Below are 20,050 nucleotides of genomic sequence, written 5' to 3'. Positions count from 1 at the left end.
CTCAGTAGTTTTAATCTCACAAACATCAAATCTGTTTTCCCTGCATGTGAGAAGAGCCATGCAGCTCTTAAGAAGATTAAAGCTATAAATTCTAACATTACAAGGGGCCAATACTTTCACAGTCCAGATCAGGATGGGTTATTTTATGTAAGTTTCTCCTCATGTGAATTTCTAATACTATTCCTTGAGTTTTGGTTGGACCTCCCCCTCCTCTTACCCTGCTGTGTACTAAGGTATGCTATTTGTAGAAGGTGAATATATTGCTTTTTCTTTTATTCTGCCTCTTTATTTTAATGTTATGAGGTAAATTATATCATTTTCATTATCAGTGCAGCTCAGAAAACCATCTGTTGCTCAAAGACATCAGGATCAGTAGTCAGCCACCCTCAAAGTAAGCAGCTGTAAATCTAGAATGACTATACTTTCTAAATGCAGAGAGGCTTTTACATTAATCTCCTGGACTTGCTGAGTAGCTGGTACAGTGCCCAAATGCAAGTAAACTCAATTAGTAAGAATAGACGTGATGTGGCACTTCAGTATACGGTGTTTCAGCATGTGTTCTACAAAGCAGAAGTGCTTGGTTCAAGTCCCAGAACAAAACTATTCTGCTGTTCTGTTTTGCACATGTGATTCAGTTATTTTCCTGGTTGCCAAATACCTCGTAAAAAGCAACAGCGGTGGTTTGTTTCCACAAAGATGCAGTACTGCTGTCATTTACACAGGTGTAGATCTGGAGAAACTCAGGTGACTTCTTAGGTCTCCAGATGCTCAGCAACTCTGAAAAATTACACTTTACAATGTCACAGGAAAGCTACTGTGCAAACCAGCTGTAATGTTCTTGTGTTTTATATGTGCAGAGTTACATGAAACATACTATTACATACAGATAAATGTTTGCAAGAAACATACTTTTTGGAGCTTTGCTCTGTGTGACAGGGTGAGTCTGGGTACATTAATTTGCAGCTTAAGACTATGGGCAGGTTTCCTTCTTTACCTCCTTTAGCAATATAGCAGGCTACACCTCTTTTTTTATGGCAAGCTGATCAAAGTCAATTTATTCAAGTGCAAGTTCTCTAAGATCCCTGTGCTCCACTGTGTAACAGAAGGGCTTAGGTCTGGGTGTGGTGTTCTTGACCTTCTAGTCTTTTGTCTTTCCAGCCTGTTTTGCTTCCTCTGTCTGCTCAGTTTTAGCCAGAAGAGTGATCTAAAGAGACCCTGTTTGTTTTCCGCGCACATTATGATAGGCTGCCATTGTGTAACGACATACAGTATGCAGGATAAAACACCCTGCTTATTATAGTGTAGTTAAAAGGCCTGTCACTATTTCCATTTCAAATTCCTATTTTCAGGAGTTTACTACTGAGCCGTAACAAATTGCAGGCAGGAAACTTGGCAGTCACATTCCCAGCCTAAGAGCAAATGCTTTAACCAAGTTTAAAGAAATAAATTAATTAATATTAATGGCATGTGCTTCCAGCATGCAGAAGAAAGGAGGTTTTGTTATTGTTTTGTTTGTTTTATCCTTGAAACAAACGATGACGATTAAGGAGGGTATTTACCCTCCACCATACCTACCACCCTTATACAAGAGTTACACACAAGATCATGAGCAGAGTTACCAAGCGATGGAGATGATTTTCTAGTGGTCATTCGTAACTCTCCTAAAAGGAATACCAAGAAAGAAGGGCTACTATTACATGCATAAAAGGTATTAATTCCTAAAGATTGGGAAGGACAGAAGTTCTATATCATAAATACTTACAATGTTAACAAACCACAGTTTGATAACCATGGTGGGTGAGAGTGAAGTTCTTTGGGGTTAGCTCAAAAGGAACAGACATCAAAGTAAACAAAATAGTAACACTGTGGAGTTGAAGAGTTTGAAGTAGAATAACTAACAGGTGAAACATTTGAAGGGTAAATGTATTTTCAATATATTTTAACAATCCAGATTTTAATTATACAGCCCAATATTCAGAGTTTTAAGTCTTGAAGTCATTAAAAACCAATTTTTGGTCTGTTGTGCAGATAGCAGGGATTTCAAGCTGACAAATTCTTCACACGTATATTTCTGTTCATTGAAGATTTGAGCACTAGAGGGAATCTAGGAACTGGTGACCGACCATAAACTACACTAATTCAATGTGCTACTAAGGGAAGGTGCCACTACAAGAGTAGCAGATTCAGAGGAAGCAATATACTGGAACTTAAGTCATCCATTTAACATTTTGGCTAGTAACAAGTATTAAAAATGTGAACGTGTCAAAGGCAAGTCCTCAGAAAGCAAAATAAATAGGGAGTAGCATGTTCTTCAAGAGTAAAAGGGGCTTGGTGGTTGTTGGAATTTTTTCTTTTGTTTTGTTTTCAGGAAATTATAATTTTTTTGTAGGTTGAAATAAGAAAACACTGTTATTTCACCTTTGGAGAAATCTACCTTTTTGCCCCACTGATTGTTTGCCATTTCTGAAAAGTCAGCTGGCCTCAAAACTGCAGTCTTTTCTCAGGAGGTAACTGTTCTGAGACATATGTCACATAATGGAGTATTTCATTGCATCATTTACTGCAGACAGCATAACGTGTGTGCCTATGCTGTAAACTGCCTGGGGAGAAAACTTGTCCTTACATAACTGACTAGAGCATCTAGTTTGAACAGGAAAGGGGTGCTGATCCACATTTAGGAATCTGAGGGATTATTAGAATATAAAATAAAAAGGATTTTAGGAAATCACCAAAGAAATTTTTTTTTCCAGCTACAAGGAGATTTTGTGATCTCACTGGCGAGACCTTAAATGTGTGCAAGGTTGAGATAAATGTGTCTTGGTTCAGATAAATGTTTGTGGAGGCCAGGCAATGACTCCTGTACAAGTTGGGCCTTTTAGGGACAGTTGTAGAGCCTGCAAGCTCTTCTTCTGCAATTTTCAGGATGATTGCTACAAGGGACTCGAAGAAACTCTTCAACTTGGCAGTGACTCATGCTGAGCTAAAAGCTTCTGGGAATGTTCCTGGGAACCTCTGATACTCTGAAGAGACTCTAATGAGAGACAACAGTGGTGCTGGGATGCTTGCCCAGGTGATAAACTATGCAGGAATTTCTGTACAGCTGATAAACTCTGCTCAGGACCCTGTGAAGTATATCCATTGTGTAAGGATACCTGTAGGCTCTCAGAAATACCCTTGGGGGCAGCAGCCACTGGTATTCAGTAGTCTCAAGGTCTGTCCTCTCTGCTCCCTGCTCCCAAAGTGGTAGCTGGTTTGACTCAGAGTTGTTTGAGGAATTGTTTGCCCCTCCCCACTCCCCTACTCCCCTCTGCTATGCATTTTTAACCAGCAGGGGTAAACAGGTGGGCAAAAGAATTATAGGACATACATATTTGATATGTGATAAAGACTCTGCAAAGAATATATCCTACCATATAAACCTGAAAAAAAAAGGCTGAAGTCATAATGCAGCAAGGGTGGCAAGATCTCTTAAATATTACTTCAGTTTGCAAGACTTTGGGATGTATTAAGAAAAAGTATGCTTTGAGCTGTGTCTGGAGATGGATCACTTTGGAGATGAGGGGGGTGGTGGTGCCTCTATAAGCAACTGTCATGTTTACTGCAAAAGGAGCAGCATTCAGGGAATAGCAGGAAGAGCAATTTTAGGGGGCAGAGGTGATCATGGCTGAGACTCTCTCTGGGCTATCTTGCCTTGCATTTACCAGCAGGCAAAGGGCGTTCATCTGTGCAATTATTGCAGGGTAGCTGATGTCCTGTAAACCCACACCCTTGAATGCCTCACTAAAACATGTTCATGAGGCCATACCCTCAAGCACAAAGCTCACTTTAAATGTATGATTCAGAACCATTAACACAACGGGACAACTTGTACACCTTAAATTAGACACCAAGTTTACACACCTAGCTGAAGACGGGCCAAGTGAGGGAGAGAAACGACTTAATATCTATGTCCTAAAAAATGAGGCATATCACGGAAAGAGGTGGGACATATTAAATGGCAGGAAAACCATCTGGCAGTCCCTTTTGTAGCATGTCATATGCTTCAGACCTGTTAAGCATATAAGTGTGTGAAATAATCTGAGATTGATAGGAGATGTCCCATCAGTTCTGATATTTTACACAGGAATGGACTGGTTGACAGAGGTAGTTTATGAAATGGGAAGGGTTTTAGCCAGTCTGTGTTGCTAAACAAGTATGAAAAAAATGTAGATAGAACCATGGGTTTATTTTTGTTTACATTACTACTGTCTTCTCTTGTCCTTGATATGTGCAATTGTTGCTTTTCTAAGTCCTTGGCTAAGCCTTGGGAAAAGAGAGCATTCCATATTGCCTTTATAGTAATAACACTTGTACTTCATTGTGTCACCACTGTTCCGTGGAATAAAAGGACAATTTTTACTATCACTTTTGTACAGGCAGAAGAACAGAGGGAGTGCAGATGTCTCAGGACTAAGACCAAGACACAGGGACTCAAAACCAGGTAAGAATTTCAGCAGAAGCAGTGAACACAGGTTTTGGGAACAAGCTTTCCAGCTTGGAAGAAGGGGGAATATGATAGAGGGCTGCTAAGATCTGTGTAGCATTAACTGTAGGGGTAGGGACTGGCCATTCCCTGTCTCAGTGCAAGAGCTAGGAACACTGAATGAAGCAGGCAGGATGAGAGGATTCTTCTTGCATTAAGGACTTGACCTGTGCAATGTGACATAGCACACATCTACAATTTACAGATGGTGATGGAGAAGACTGTACAAATCTCGGGGGATAAATCCATTGATGGTGACTAACTGGGTAGAAACCACATTCTGTTCAGAAAGTTCCTTAGGCTGAAAATAGTGGGAGACTGGAAAGTACATGGATAAAGTAGTATATGGTGCCCATGTCTCCCTAAGCATCTGTTTATGACCATTGTTGTCCTCTGGCCACTGTGTGGCCAAGAGGAAATGGCCTCAAGTTGCACCAGGGGAGGTTAGAATTGGATATTAGAAAATATTTTTTTACAGAAGGGGCTGAAAAAAGTTGGAACAAGGGAAGTGGTGCAGACACTATTCCTGGGAAATGTTCAAAATATGTATGGCTATGGCACTGAGGATGTGGTTTAATGGTGAACATGATAGTGACGCCGGGCTGAGAATTTGGACTTGATCTTAAAAGTGTTTTCCAGCATTTATGATTCTATGATTCTTTGAGAGTATAAACTGTGAAAACTCCATAGTGAGGAACATTCCAGTACTAGGGTCTCTTGAGTAGGAAAGCTGGTTGTGAGATTGTCCTGCCCTCAAAGTGTCCACTCCACTCTCCTGGCTATACTTGACCCCATGACAAAACAGTCTGTGCACGAGCAAATCTATCCATGTGATAGAACCTACACTTCACAAGAGTTTGAATTTTATGATCTTTGAAGGGGCCTTGAGGCAAAACCTCACCCATTTTAAGAGAAGACTAGAGATAGGCTTTCAGCAGGCAGGTGTTTCTGGTCTACCTGGTTGCCCAGGTAAGTTCCTTTTGATAAAACTTCTTTCACACTTGTCTTTTGCTTGTAGTTGCTATGTCTCAGGGCTTCTAGAACTTTGAATGGGTATCTTTCATTACCTTAAATATAAATAAATTGATAATATCATATGAGGATGATAGGAGAGCAAACCAAGGACAGACCAAGCAGACTAAGACAGGCATAAATGGGAGCTCTTCTGTGGAAAAACTGGATAGGGTGAAAGAGAGAGACATGATATGACTTCTCAGTCAATATGAGAACCTTTTTTGCCCTTAGTAGAAAGGCCTCTGCTGAAGGGTAAAGAGAGAACATGAGGATCTGGCAGATCTCTGAGGGAGAAATACTGCCTCTGAGAAGTAAGAAGTCAAAGTGATGCCAGTCTAGTTATAAAATGGTCTGCACAAGCTGAAATAACTCTGATTTAACATAATATCCTACCTCAGGCCTCCTGTCACTTTTCCCAGGACAATTTTTTTTTAAACTCTGGAGTTTTAGGGTTCTGTGGCCATCTACGTATCACCTTGCAGAAGAAACATGAAAAATACCCTCTCAGCTTGTAATTGGATAAATTGAAGGTAAATGTTTACCGTGCTTACTTAGGTTGTTGGTGAAAGCCTTGCAGGCTGAGGAATTCCTGCCCTCCAGGCAATACACCTGCTGTCCATCTCTGCCTGGTAATTTTTCAATTATGAGTCAAATAAAAGGGGATATAGCAATTATTTCATGCCAAGATTATCCATCTAAATTTTTGTTTGATGTTTAGGAACCATTCAAAGTCTTCATTCCTGTGCATCAGGTGACTGCAGTGTTTTGTTGTATGATACCTTTTGAAAACAAAGAAATACAGCTTCTTTCTGTCTAGAGAATGCTTGTATTTCAGAACCATTAACAGAAGACATTAACTGTCTTTTCTAGTTAATACTGTCTTAGTTACTAATTTTCTTTCTGAAGAAGCTATAGATATAAAATAACTTTGGTCTTGAACATTAAGCAGCTTGCCCTGCTCGCTGTGTTGAAACCAAGTCATGAGCCCAAAGTCACCTATATTGGATGAATTTGGTAAACCAGACTTCTGAATTTGCATGACAGCTTTGGGGGCAAGGCCCACGTTTATCATGTTTTGTGAAGAGGTGGACACAGTGAGAGTAGAAAATAGCTGTTGTTATAAGGTGTCCATCCTCTCAACAAAACATAAAGATTTTTAGCATGTGAACAAAAAGAGCAGACCTGGCAGCAGGATTGAGCACAGTGGCTCTGGAGCTCTGGAAAGTCGATTATCCATGAGGTAGGAAGTATTTGTTCAACAGACCAGAACAGCTCAGTTGGGGCCATTAAAGGATTTAGGAGTCAAAAATCCATGTTTTCAATTTCTGTATCTGTTCAAACAGGTAACCAGTCTATTCTAGCCTCCTCTCATAAAAACTCATGGCACTTTTCAAAACTTGTATAGCATTGATCAGATTGGAAACCACAGTGCCTTATATGTGGGTAAGACATTTGAAGAAAGGTCAAGAGATATTTCCCAACCCTAGGTGTTTACAGAGTAGATGCTAATCTAATCTGTCTAGACCATAACGCCCTTAAGAGACAGAAAAAAATCTGGTAAGTGAACTCTCAGATAAATCTCTGTACCAGGTATGATTTAAAGGGACAGGACATAGGTCTCTTACAAGCACGTGTGGTCTTTGGCTGCGCCCTGTTAGCACCTGAGGGCCCTCTCCCAGACAGTGGCCAGCAAATTCTCCTGAATGTTGGTTGAATGTTAATCCTTGTTAACAGCACTGCCTTGACATCCCTGGAAACAAAGCATTTCTGCAGAGCAGAGCTTCCCCTCTGCATCCTGCTGGTGCACTTTAATCGCAAGATGAAATGATCACTTCCAGGAATAAGACAGAGTTCAGTTTCCATTTGTGCTTGGCCCTTCTGCTCACACCAGCCATATGGGTAGCTGCAGTGTCAGGGGAGATACATGGAGGCCAGGACACAGATTGAGACCTCAGATGGCTGAAGAGCACTGGCCGTAAAGCACCTAATAGGTCATAGTAGTTATTATTTGATAGGTGCCTAGACCACTTAAGCACCCTTAGAGAAGGGCCGAGCACTTTTCTTTTCCACTGCTTGCTACAGCTTATGGGGCTAACTGTGGCTTTGGTCCATCCTGATGTGGTCGCTGGTAGGTTAACTGGTCTTCCCGTCAGAGCAGTGACCTGTAACTGGCTGACTTCTTATTCAAGGCTAAATCAGACTCGATTTTGAGACTTTAGAAAAGTCCTCAGTTTTCTTAATTCCTTGATTAATTGCTTTGCCCAGTTTTAAAAAAGCAACAACAAAAAGACTATCTTATTTCAGATCTCCATCTAAGGGCCTATTGTTACTTTAAACCCATTGAAATTATTGTTATTTAAAGAGAACTTGATGGCTTCTTTTAAAAAATCAAGACAATGATAAGGTAAACATTTTTTTAACCTAAATATCCCATTACTTAAACTGTAAGGCAAGGCAAATAATAATTTCTTCATCACCCTACAACCCCTACCTAGCCACAGTGTAATAAAATTAAAAATTTAATGGCAGCCTTTCCTTTTGAATTCACTTGCAAAGGACCACCATTTTAGACTATAGGATTTTTCTCTTTGAGTCGCAGTGTAGTACTACATACTTGCTTAGTTTTCATGAATGCTTTACTCTCCTTTCACTAAATGTTAATTTGCATGAGATACTTGTGGCTTTAAAGAGACAGCATTGGCTCTCCATGTCTACCAATCTAATTTCCTTGCATCTGATGACAATCACAGAGTTCTGGAGAACATCATCAACAGCTCTGTTTTGACAGGGGATACACTCATTTCTAAGTGAATACACAAAAATTAAAGACATTAGTCATATTTTGTTACGTTCACACAAGTGGCACTTAAAGAATACGGTCCAAACGCATTATTGTTCAGATCGTGTACATTTTTAACTTTCCTGAGGAAAGCATACTTTAATTAGACAGCTGTAATCCAAATTAGAGTTTCTCATTTATTAAAGCTGTAAAAACACCTTAAATCAGCTGCATATGTCTGTAATAATAACGAAAATAACTGCATTAGCAAAAATTATCTGAATGTGAGAGAGCTATAAATAGATAGGAGGTGAATTGGACAGTCGGCGGATTCTGAGTTGGATTAAAAACATCTTACTTAAGCCAAAAACATGGCAACCAATATTTTCTGCTGTAAAAATATTTGAGATGAATTTAGTTTTATGAAAGCTGTCAGAAGCTGAAATGAATAGCAGAAGTTCTCTGTTTATTTACAAGCCAATGCTATACCTGAAGAGTAAAGCGAGGCACCTTATATGCAGTGACAGCAAATCTTCGATTGTATTCAAAAATCCTTTTTGCTGGTGGATAGGAATGACCTGCATGTTCACATTCTCTCGGAGTAACCTCTGCCTTGATAGCACTTGTCATTTGAGCAAATGGCATGACAGGCCTGTGAGGTGGATTACTACTGTCCACTAGAGGCTGTAATGAGACCAACAATGTCATTTTATGACAGATTGAAGACTAACTGTAATGATCAATAATTGTGAGATTACTTTTCACACTCAATACACTGTCAATGACTGCATTTCCCTGAATGTTAGTGTTAGAAAAAGAATCCAACTTATTGCGCCTCCTGTTCTCCCATTTTTTATAAGTACTATTAATTGTATAAAACATGCTGTGTAGATGGCACATTACAACTAGTGAATTGAAAAATAGTTTCTTCTAGACAGTGTGCATCTTGCATGCCAAATTGCCTAGTATCTTTTGGTCAGTACTATATTCTCCTGGGAGTCCTATCAGTTTCAGAACATCAGCACAAAATGAAAATGCTTGGTTCTATGTGGGTTCTTGTGTCCCACTCACTTGCCTTCATCAGCACCTCGATGTTTTGTGGAATTCTTTGTGCAGGGAATATATTAAGGCTCAGTGTAGTCCCTCGGCAGGGGAGTTGCTGAGGCACAAGGACATCTTGTGACATGGTTGCACATCCTGTGTGTTAGGCCATGTTCGTAGAGGCATTATCCCCTTGTCCCTCGTCTGTTAATGCAACCAACATGTATCAAGTCAGAAGGAAGGTGAGAGTGGCTTATGAACCTGATGTGGCTGATGGCAGTTGTGGCACTTCCCAGAGCCATGGGTTAAGTGCCTGCTGGCTCAGGAAAGCACTATTGCTTTAACTTAAAATGCACTTACATTGTGGGGGTCTCTTTCCTACTCTGAAGCAGAAACAGACAAACAGGTAAAACCCTAGAGTATACAGTGGCAAAAAAATGAGGGTCCTGAGGCAAACACTATAGTCACAGAGTGGAGGAACACACAAGCCTCTTACATGAGTCTGCTGCAGAAGGGAAAGTTGCCCAAAGCTTGCTTCAGCATGAATGTGGCTTCTCTTTCTCTGCATGTGCCACACCTCTTGGCAAGGTGAATGTTTGAGAAGGAAAGATTCCTTTCTCCTGAGGTAACACTCCATACTACTGGAATAAAAAAGGTGGCAGACAGAATGCTTTGTACTCTGAATTGAACCTTGGTGATGGGTTTTCAGTTTCTCCAGGGCTTTCACTTGATTTTCAGTAATCTCCAGTCTTTGTCTCTTTCCCTTGGTTCCTTTTATTAAATCAATGAACCTTACATTAGCTGGGTGAATACAATTTTGCTGTCTGCTTTGCTGCTGTAGATTCACTCTCCGGTACTACTGAGTGGCATGTTTGTCCAGATATCTTGGCCTGTTGCTGCTTCTGTCTCCAGATCACTGCTAGAACAGAAAATCATGTTGATTTTCATAGTGAATCCGAACTAAAGATACAGAAGGTGCTGTGGTAATAGATCCTTATGTTCCATAAAGCTAGTCTGTATTACAGTATCAACTCTTAAATCCAGAATGCTGCAGCTTACAGTGTTATTATTACACTCTTTAGCAATTACAGTAAGCCAGTACAGCCCTTTATAGAAGGGACTCCTTTGCTGATCTGCATAATGGCAGGCTGAGTCCTAGGGTACTTTGCATCTTGACTCTAATGCTAGGCTTAATTTTCAGCTAAAACATAATGCTAATATACAACGGACACATAGGAGGTATACCCGCTAGAAACCTGGTACCTTGGAGTTTATTGCGATGGCAAATTGGTACAAGCTGCAATAAACAGCTTGATCTGGATGGCCATGTTACATGGAGCGCATAGCTCAGGCCTTTCTGGGGCCTGGGACCCCACAGCATCCAGGTCTTTGGAGCTAGTGTGTAATAGCCTTTGGTATTTATGCAACTGTTTTTTGCAATGTCCTCGGGGTGGGGAGAGGCCTCTGTGCTCTACTTCTCTTCCTGATGCCAAAGCAGAGAGTCAAAGCCTTCTTATGGGCCACTGTTTGGTTGCATGCAAACATAGTGTCCCACTATCCTTTGGCTGAATTCATCCTATTTATTGCTTTCATAATTTGTTTTATTTCTTTAAGTTGTACCTAGCTCGGCAAGTTGATTTTTGGGGGTGTGGGGGATTGTTTGTTTGGTTTAAAAAAAAATTTTTAACGTGAAGACCGGACTGAGACAGTCCAGAAAGAAGGTATTTTCTCTGGTATCTGTTCTGCATCTGTGCTGGTTACTTGCCCGTCACTAAAGTTTATGGCACTTGCAGACAGCTCTGTTGAGGGAAGTAAGAGAGTAACTCGCTGATGCTGGAGTGCCAGGGGAGTTTAAGTTGCCATAGCTGGTGGGAACTGGGGCGGAAGTTCGGGAGAGGGTCACAGTGGTCTGCAAACAACTGAGAGAGATGCAAAGGGATCTTTGATGAAACCAGTGCTGAGGAATCCAGAGGGAGTTAGTACCCAAACATGCGTGGTTCAGCCCTGCCTGTCTTGTAGTTCAGTGACGGTATGAGTCAGAGTCTCTTTGGTCTGAATGAAGTGGAAGGTACTTTCTTACAAAGCAACTCAAGTATATGCCAAGGATCTGGATAAATAAAACTAATTCAGAAAAAGGGAGTGGGATGCAGGCTCTTGCTCTAAATCACTTCACAGTTCGCCACAGCAAAATGCAATATGGCATCTTAAATAAAATCACCCTCTTCTGACTCTCGCAGAGGCTGCTTTAGAGCATTCCCTGGTTTCCAGCACAGTTTTATTTCCTCCCTTACAGAGACAGACCAGCCTTGACTGAGCAACCGATTTTCATGCATCCTTTAAACCAGCATTCCGTGCCATTTCTGAAGGACAGCACACGTCGCTAGCTGTCTGTTTCTTCCCCCTTAAACAATATAGGTTTGGGGTTGGTTTGCTTGGTTTTTTTTTTTTTTTTCCTTTTTCCCCTCCCCATCTCATTTCTTTCCGCCTGCAAAGTGATTTGAGAGCCCCGCGACGCAGCCTGCTACAGGAGCGGGGACTTCTCTGCAACACTGGCGTGCGCAGGGATTAATCCCACCGTAGAGAGCCAGCCTGGCCTTTGAAGTGTTACAAGGGGAAGGAGGAGGTAAGTGTCGAGGCGAGCCCCCAGCCCCCCTCCCCGCCCCCGGGCAGCGTGCGGCGGCCCGCAAAGGGTTAAAGGCCGCCTTGGCCCGGCGGTGCCGTGCGTATGCAATAATCTGTGTGGCTCTCTTGGCCGACTGCCAGAGTGTTGCCTTGCCTCCTCCTCCTCCTCCCTTCTCTCCCCCCCCCTTCCCTCCACCCCCCCCGCCTTTTGCATGAAGTAGGATCCTTGAGCTGTTGCAGAGGCAGCCAACTGCTCCATATTTGGCTTCTATTACCCATTTACATGCTGGAGAGCGGAGAGGGAGCGAGCGCTGTACCGCAGACATCATTTCTACTACAGTGGTGGAGACATCCCGGACCTGTGTCACTGCAGGGGGAAGGAAAAAAGCCAAACAAACAAAAAGCAGACCCAAGCCCCGTGATCAGCTAGGAAGACATTTGTGTGCGAATCTCTCTCTGACCCCCCACCCCCGCCAACCCCACCTCCACTGACACTTTACAGTAAGTGGCTTTTTTTTCCTCCTCTGCTTTCTGCCTCCCCCCCCACCCGCCCCCGGCTTCTTCCTTGTTTAGACTGCAAACCGCCGGCGATTTCCAGCTGGAAAAACAGCGGGCTGAGGGGGCAGGGGAGCGCGCTGCCCACCCCGGCACGGGGCTGCAGCCCGCCTCGCTGCGGCCGTCCCCGGCCCGCCACGGCCCGGCCCGGCCCGCAGGCGCTGCCGCCGCGGGCCCGGCCCTGAGGGGAAAGGAGGGAGGGACAGAGAAGCAGGGAGGGAGAAGGGGGCGGCCGTGAAATGGCCGAGGACGCCGCGCAGGGAACGGAGTGGGGATGCGGGACACGGGAGGAAGCGGGGGCCGAGGCGGCCCCGCGGCGGGAGCCGCTCGTACAGCCCTGCCCCCCCTGCCCCGCTCCTTCCTCCTTCTTCACCCCCCCTCCCTCCCTCCCTCCCGCTTCCCCCCGGCCCGGGCGGGGTGTGGGTGGCCGCGGGGACGGTGGACATTTTGCGAGTCGCGGCTGCCCCCGGTGCGGCGGCCTCGGGGTGTGTGAGACTGCGCGGGTGCCCGTGTGTGCGGGGGGGGGGAGCGGTGTGCGGTGCCGGTGCGTGTGTGTGAGATGTGTGTGTGAGCGTGGGGGCTCCGGTGCGTGCGAGTGTGTATGTGTGTGTCTGCGTGCGTGTGTGCGGTGCCGGTGCGTGTGTGTGTGGGTTGCCGTGCCGTGCGTGTGTGTGCGGGCGGGGGGTGCGGTGCCGGTGCGGTGTGTGTGTGTGTGCGGGGGTGCGGTGCCGTGTGTGGGGGTGCGGTGCCGGTGCTGTGTGTGTGTGTGTGTGTGTGTGCGCGGGGGTGCGGTGCCGGTGCGGTGTGTGTGTGCGGGGGTGCAGTGCCGGTGCCGTGTGTGTGTGCGCGGGGGTGCGGTGCCGGTGCGGTGCCGGTGCGGTGCGGTGTGTGTGTGTGCGGGGGTGCCGGTGCGGTGCCGGTGCGGTGTGTGTGTGTGCGGGGGTGCCGGTGCGGTGCCGGTGCGGTGTGTGTGTGTGCGTGCGCGGCGCGGGGGGGGTCGTGCGGGGCGCGCACGCCGGGCGGACCCGGCGGGGCGCAGCGCGGGGCCGGTCGCCGGCAGGGCCGGTCGCCGCCACCGCACGGCGTATGTAGTACGGGGCTGGGCGGCTGCCGGAGGGTGAATGAAGCGAGGAGGAGGCGGCGGCGGCGGCGGGGGAGGCGGCGCTGGCGCTGGGATGTGCCCGGCAGCAGCTCCGCTCCGCTTCACTCAGGGCCCAGGCCGGCTGCAGACGCCACCCGGTACTGCCGGGAGGGACGGGGCGGGAGGGATGGGGGAAGGGGGGCGCCGGGCCGCCGCCGCCCCGCTGCCCGCCCGCGGCTGTGGGGTCCGGCCGGCGGCTTCCCGAGGGGAAGCGGGGCCGGGGTTCCCCGCCGCCGCCCCGGGGCTCCTCCGCTCGCCTCCAGTGGCGGCTGCTGCCCTCCTGCCGCTCGCCGATCCCCCGCCGCCTCCGGGTTTGCTTGGCTCGGGTGGGGGTGGGTAGGTTGCGGGGGTTTGGGGTTGGTTGGTGGCGGTTTGGTGTTGGTTTTTTTTTCTACCCTAAGGCATCGTAATTACCGGCAGAAAACCAAATAAATGACCCCGTGTACGGTTGTGGGTGCTGAACCCGTCAATGTGATTCCTGAGAATATTAAAGTCTAAATTAAAGCGTGCTGGAAAAGCGTTAGCTCCTACTGTAATAGTAATAGCGATAATAATAAAATGACAGAATTGGGAGCGATTTACATGTTATTGAAGAGGAGGAATTACTGAAGAGTAATAATAGAAAAGAAAACAAGTCGGAAGCCCGTTATATAATGCACTGTGTAGACAACGAGAGCGACAGGCTATTTTTATTTTGTTTACCGTATGCTGTGTAATAGGGACTCCTCCGAGCAGCATCTCTTCCCTATGAGCCCGCACTCCAGATAGAACTGGGAAAAAAATTTTAGGCATTTCTTTTAAGACCAGACGAAGAAATCTAGGTTTGTAAAACCTTCCTCTTTACAAATGATTCCTCTGTGCAGAACGGGAAGGGTGTGTAGGTAAATGACCTTTGCCGGAGACCTTTTCCCTTTCATATGGTAAAGAAATTCATATTTTGTAACACAGCTTACACTTTAACCTTTAACGCTCATGGTTATGTATTTTATGCAGGAATGGTTACTTTACACGTCAATACGGTCAGGCATAGTGAGTTACTCTGCTGACACACTGATAAGTCAAGGACTTTTAATTTCAGTTTCGAATGAAACCGTCCCCTAAAGGAAAATCCCGGCTTCATCTTAATCTATTTCTGTTCGGGTGATAGCGACGGTGCAGTTTTATCTTATGGAGCAAGTGTTATGAATGAGGGAGAGGAAAATTGAGAATGGCCAGGGAAAATATTGCGCCGTAGTTATTTTTGCGATATATGCTGCTAGATAATAGTAGCAATTGTACGTGATTGCACCTAGTTTGTTCATAAAACTGGCCCGGTATTTTACGGGTAGCAGCTGTTTTGAAAGGGTGGCCGTAGTCTCCTCACTTTTTACGTAAGGCAGAAGTCGATAGGTTTTCCTCCGTGCTCGGCTGTCTGTCTCTCTCATCATGTAGCGACATGTCAGCGGTGCAGGCTTTCAGCGCGCTTACTCCAGCCCCGATCAGTCATGTAATTAGATCAGGCTGCCATGGTAACAGACGGGATTCACCGTATTCACCGGCCAGCCAGGTGCGTGTGTGGCTGGCGGGCGACCCAGCGGGCTACCGCCAGCCCTGCGTGTGCCGCGCTGGTGGCGTGCGGCCGGCGCGGCCGCCGCCTCGAGCTCTCCGAAAATTGAAAGATGCCGCTGGTGGGTTCCTAATGGCCCAGCTTCTCGGGAAGGGTGTTCTTTGCCCGCCGGAGTGTCAGGCAGATGGGACCGTACGTGGCACGCTTAGCAGGTCAGCCAAATCGTCAGTTCCACTCGTGTGTATTATTAGCAAGTTAATGAAGGTGTGGTACTTTGTAAATACGCATTTGGCTTATACAAGCTGGCATGAAAGTTTCTTCAGAGTTTTCCTTTTTTTTTTTCTTTCTTCTGGCCCCCGACCCCCCGCCCCTCGGTGTGTCTGGTTTAACTCTTTGCTGCCTGTTAGCAGTGTTTGTTAACAGTTCCCATTCCAGCAGTCTCATCATAGGCCACAGGCTTGTTATTCTCCACTCCTGTACTGTACTTTACACCCTCGAGCCGGTAAGATGAAAATTGGTGATACTTGATGTCACTGTTGTCACTCTGGGTTTGTTAAGCCTCCTCGTAGTTCTCACCAAGGTCTAGGCCCTTTTGTGTGTTTGGTGAAAGCCGACTGCAGTTTCTTATGATAAAATCATAAGTATATACTATTACAAACAGTTTTTGCCTCAGCAAACACTTTGTTTCTAGTATGGATGCATTTTTTGTATTTGTGCTCATCAAAATATTATAGCCATGGAGCAGATAATATTAGAGACATAGTTTATAATACTGTCAAAGGATATGCAATAGAATTAGCATTGAACTTCATGTTGCTCTTAAAAACATGTTTCACCACGCAGTGTATATTTGTCTTCATTCTCATTGTTTGAGCATCACTCTTTTAAGCTTCTCTTCCATAAATGTAGGTATAATTTTTTAAAAGCACCAAATTTGGCACTGTGTTCTAATGTCATAAATCTGGAGCAGCTCCAGGGGATGGGATTGTGAGCCACTTACATGGGTGTATATCTCAAATAACTCCATTTATTGGACTTAATCCAGGCATGTAGTAGAGTAACTGAGCTCAGAAAGTGATCTGCTGTGTATCACTGTTATTTTCTCTATATTGCTTTCCATGGTAAAAAAGCACTGTGGGCTTAAATAGGATTTTTGCCTGATTAAGGAGCTGCATTAAGTGTCTGTAGAAGTGGGTAACACCCCTGCTCCAGTCACTAATCTTGGGTGCACTTACACTAATATTGAACTTGGCCCGGAGGATTTTGTCTCAGTGATGAGAAATTATCAGCACCCACAGCTCCTGAGCGTTTGTAGTACCAGGCTGGAACATAAAGCAATCCAGAAATATCTCAGTAAAATAGATACTTTAATCACTCTGATGGTAAAGCACTGGAGCTGGAGGAGGAGGCAGTGAGAAATGCCTGTTGGTGGTTCAGCTCTTGTGGTGACAGGCAGCGGCGGTCTTGGGTTTGGTGTGATGAGTTTGCAGGTCTCAGCCCGCCTGCCGAGCAGGAGTGTTTCTTCTTGGAGGGGTGAGGGGACAGGGTATTTGCAGGCAATTTCCTGCACTGACGTGCCGCTTCTCAGTGCCTCAACTAACTTGCCCTTCTGGCTAGGAGAGAATATCCTCTGCTTGGTGCAGCCGCCTCTGTTTTGGGCCTCCATTCTGAGGAGGTGGCTTGAAATAGAAGAGCTTGTTAGGAGGACTGGCTGGAGACAGTGGAACAGTCACGAGCAGGACGACTCCTGTAGTGTGAGCCTTTGTGTGCTGCATGCTGCTTATATATATTTTATTGTAAGACAAATTACCTGTGTGACTAAGAGTGTTAGAAAGTAATTATTTTCAAAAAGGCCATAGTTAAAAAAACTTCTCCGAAAAATAAACAGTGCAACTTTGCTTTTCTAGCCTGATTGAATCTATTTAGAAAGGTTGAAAAAAACTAGTTTTGTTTTAAAAGACATTTACAAGAGACCTGGAATTTCACTTAACAAAAAAATTTATGTAATAGATCCAGTGGCCTAGTTTCCCATTAATTAGGAAAATAGACACTTGAATGCAGTCACCTGAAAAGCAACTAAGGATTTAAACATTAGAATTTTAAAATAATTGTCTCAGTAACATGGGTAGTAAAACAAAATCAAGGCCTAATTTTCCCCTTGCTGAAGTTTAGCAGCACATTTTAGCAGATGACAGTCAGGATTATCATCGTGATTGTTCATACGCACACTCCTTTTGTTGTGGTGTACTAATTGAGGGGGAAATGCAATAAAAAAGTATGGCAGGCTGTGAAGGAAGTGCTTGTCAGGATTGCATAGATGGTCTGAAGCACTGGCTGCAAACCTACTCCAGCGTGTGAGGCAGCTGACACTGGTGATGCTTGGGAGAAATCAGGCTCTGTGACAGCCTCAGCCATAACCAGACAGTTGTGAGTGAGTTGGTTGTTCTGGAGAACTGTACAGGTATGGTGTGTACAATTCAGAGAGTGCAGATAACAGATTTAGCTGTAGGTCTCTTCTGAGACTGCTGTAACCAACTCTGCATCAACAGATAAGGATATAGTTAGAAAAAGAACCAGAAGTATGGTAGGCTTGGCACAGGTAAATATTTCATTGTAAAGAACTGAGTTGCTATGTTCCAGTGATTTTAACAGCCTAAGCTTTGCACAGTGAAAATCCTAACCTCATCCTTTCATTTTACTTTTAAGCAAGATTCCAAGTGTGATAAATAGGTCTATTATTATAAATTATAAATGCCATTTGGTCTATGGCACTGTATTTTGAAGTCTTATTCAGTGGTTCACATTCTTTGTGTGAGAAAGTTGAAGATTTTTGGCTGAAGTAATGCATGACTAACATTTTAAAATGTAAGAAACTTTGTAGATTCCTGATTTTTTGCAAAAAGACAAAAACTAGATCCATGACCGTAACTCCTTTTTGATCTCGGTGCATGTGTTGAGAATGTAATGGTTCATGGCTTTCTTTTTTTCTCTCAAAGCTGTAGTCTGGAGTGGTTGTACAACACATGCAAATCTGTATGTGTGCATTGGTCCCAGTCTGCAAAGTTACTTTAGTACATGTCCCAGTGAGGATTTTGCTAAATGAGAATTGATTAAAGAACCTATCTAGAGTTAAGTATGCGTGTAAATCCTTCCCTAAATAGGAACAAGTAAGTATGCTCATAAACTGAAACAACAGAAATGATTCTTGGTGAGGGAGAAAATGGTCCCACTAAATCCTTTTATTGTACCAAGAGTGATAAAAATATTTGGTGAGATTCCAAGTGAAAAACCCAAATGTATTTTGTTTAATAGGTGATGTCAGCAGAAGTTCAGTGCTGGCTTCTCATGATTTTGCTCAGCGAAATCACAAATATAATAACCCCCCCCCCCCAAATTGGTTGAGTTTTTCTTTGTTTATATTATTTGGGAATTTACAGTAATAGGCATCAACTGCAGCGTGCACCTTTAATGACAAAATAGTGTGCAAGGTAAAGTCACATTCCAATAGGTGATGATTTTTCACCTAGTAGTAGTAGTAGTAGTAGTAGTAGTTGCAGCACTGTGTTTCCAGGATGCTACTGCTTCTCAAATAAAATATGTTCTGTTGGCAGTGAAGACAGTCATCTCCACTCGCTTATGATTCTTCACCTCATTAAGATCACATTTAGGAAAAGAGCACTCTGAATAAATGGGCTCTGCTCTCTGCTGTATGAGCTCTGTCTGCAGGATTAAATCTATAGTTTATTTGTGCTTGAGTAATAGTAAAAGCAGTTTCAGTCTTCACTGGGATATCTTAGCATGTTGTAAATGACTGTAAATGTTGACTCTTAACTGTGTTTTTGTTTCTCTTTATTTTGGTTTGCATCTCCTCAACTCCTGGATCAACAGTCACATTGCAGGCCAAGCCAGATGGGCAAGCAATACAAGCTGTGAATTTATTCTTCACCCCGTAGGACAGTGACCACCGTCATTTCTGTCTTCGCTGTACAGTTATGCACTGCCAATAAGGTGAGATTGCAATGCCTTTTATTTCCTTCAGCAAGTGTACACTGTCTGCTCTGGGCTTTAGGCAAAGTGGACGCCTTCCTGGTGTCTGTGTGATTACCTACCTGTGATGGGTTTGTACTTCCCTTGCCTGGCAGTAGAGGTCCTTGAGAAACTCCACTCAGAAAAATTCCTTTAAGTCTGGTGACTCAGTTCAGTGACTTACAGAACAAGTGCATTCCAGATGAGTGGTTTTATGCTCACCTGAGGTCAGAGTATATTCAGTTACTGGAAGATGTTAGTATGAATGGAAAAGTTGGCAGACTTTGATTCTTGTTATAAAATCCATGTGTAAAATTGTATAAATCCTTCCTTCACTTTTATGAACATTTTCAGGATTGTTGTTGCTTGTCGCCGGCTTGGCTTTTCCACTGTCCTGATTTTCTTCAGGGCATTAAACTTTGTCTGGCATTAGAATAGTTCCCAGGATAATTAGTCACTACTGATGTATCTGTGTGTCTTTTGCTCCATTTTGAGGAATGCTTTCAGTTCTTCTGATTTTCCTCCCTGAAATGCTGTGGCCAGACAAGATGTAAAAGTACACATGTATCAGTCTGCTGCTGTCCTTTTCCTCTCTCTCTCCTTCCCATATGGTTGTGGAAAATAACTTGAAAAGACCAAGTCCCAAGACTCAACAATCATACTGCCAATAAAAAGAACATAAATTTTTATTTTATTTCTTTAATCTGATTGTCATTAAGCCAGTCTGTTTTTCTGGACCTGTTCTATGATTTTTAAGTGCTTGGGATTGGCAATGCTGCTAATGCTTTAGGAAAAAAAAAAAAG

The 20,050-nt window shown here is 44.2% G+C and overlaps 1 protein-coding gene across 5 annotated transcripts in view; it reads left to right on the top strand.

Moving 5' to 3' along the window:
• Window positions 1-20,050, top strand: part of ATXN1 (ataxin 1) — a 362,269-nt gene that overhangs the window by 135,748 nt on the left and 206,471 nt on the right. The window contains exons 6-8 of one of the 5 annotated variants that reach the window (XM_066324355.1): window positions 4,416-4,480; window positions 11,850-11,979; window positions 19,109-19,228. The gene's annotated coding sequence lies outside the window, so the exon portion shown is untranslated. Of the gene's footprint in view, window positions 1-4,415; window positions 4,481-11,849; window positions 11,980-12,201; window positions 12,480-13,537; window positions 13,773-19,108; window positions 19,229-20,050 lie in introns of those variants that run through there. The other 4 variants (XM_066324382.1, XM_066324373.1, XM_066324362.1 and 1 more) reach the window with 4 other exon arrangements.

Source organism: Sylvia atricapilla, chromosome 1, assembly GCF_009819655.1.
Source record: "Sylvia atricapilla isolate bSylAtr1 chromosome 1, bSylAtr1.pri, whole genome shotgun sequence".
Taxonomy (NCBI): domain Eukaryota; kingdom Metazoa; phylum Chordata; class Aves; order Passeriformes; family Sylviidae; genus Sylvia; species Sylvia atricapilla.
This window is presented reverse-complemented; position numbering and strand designations above follow the sequence as displayed.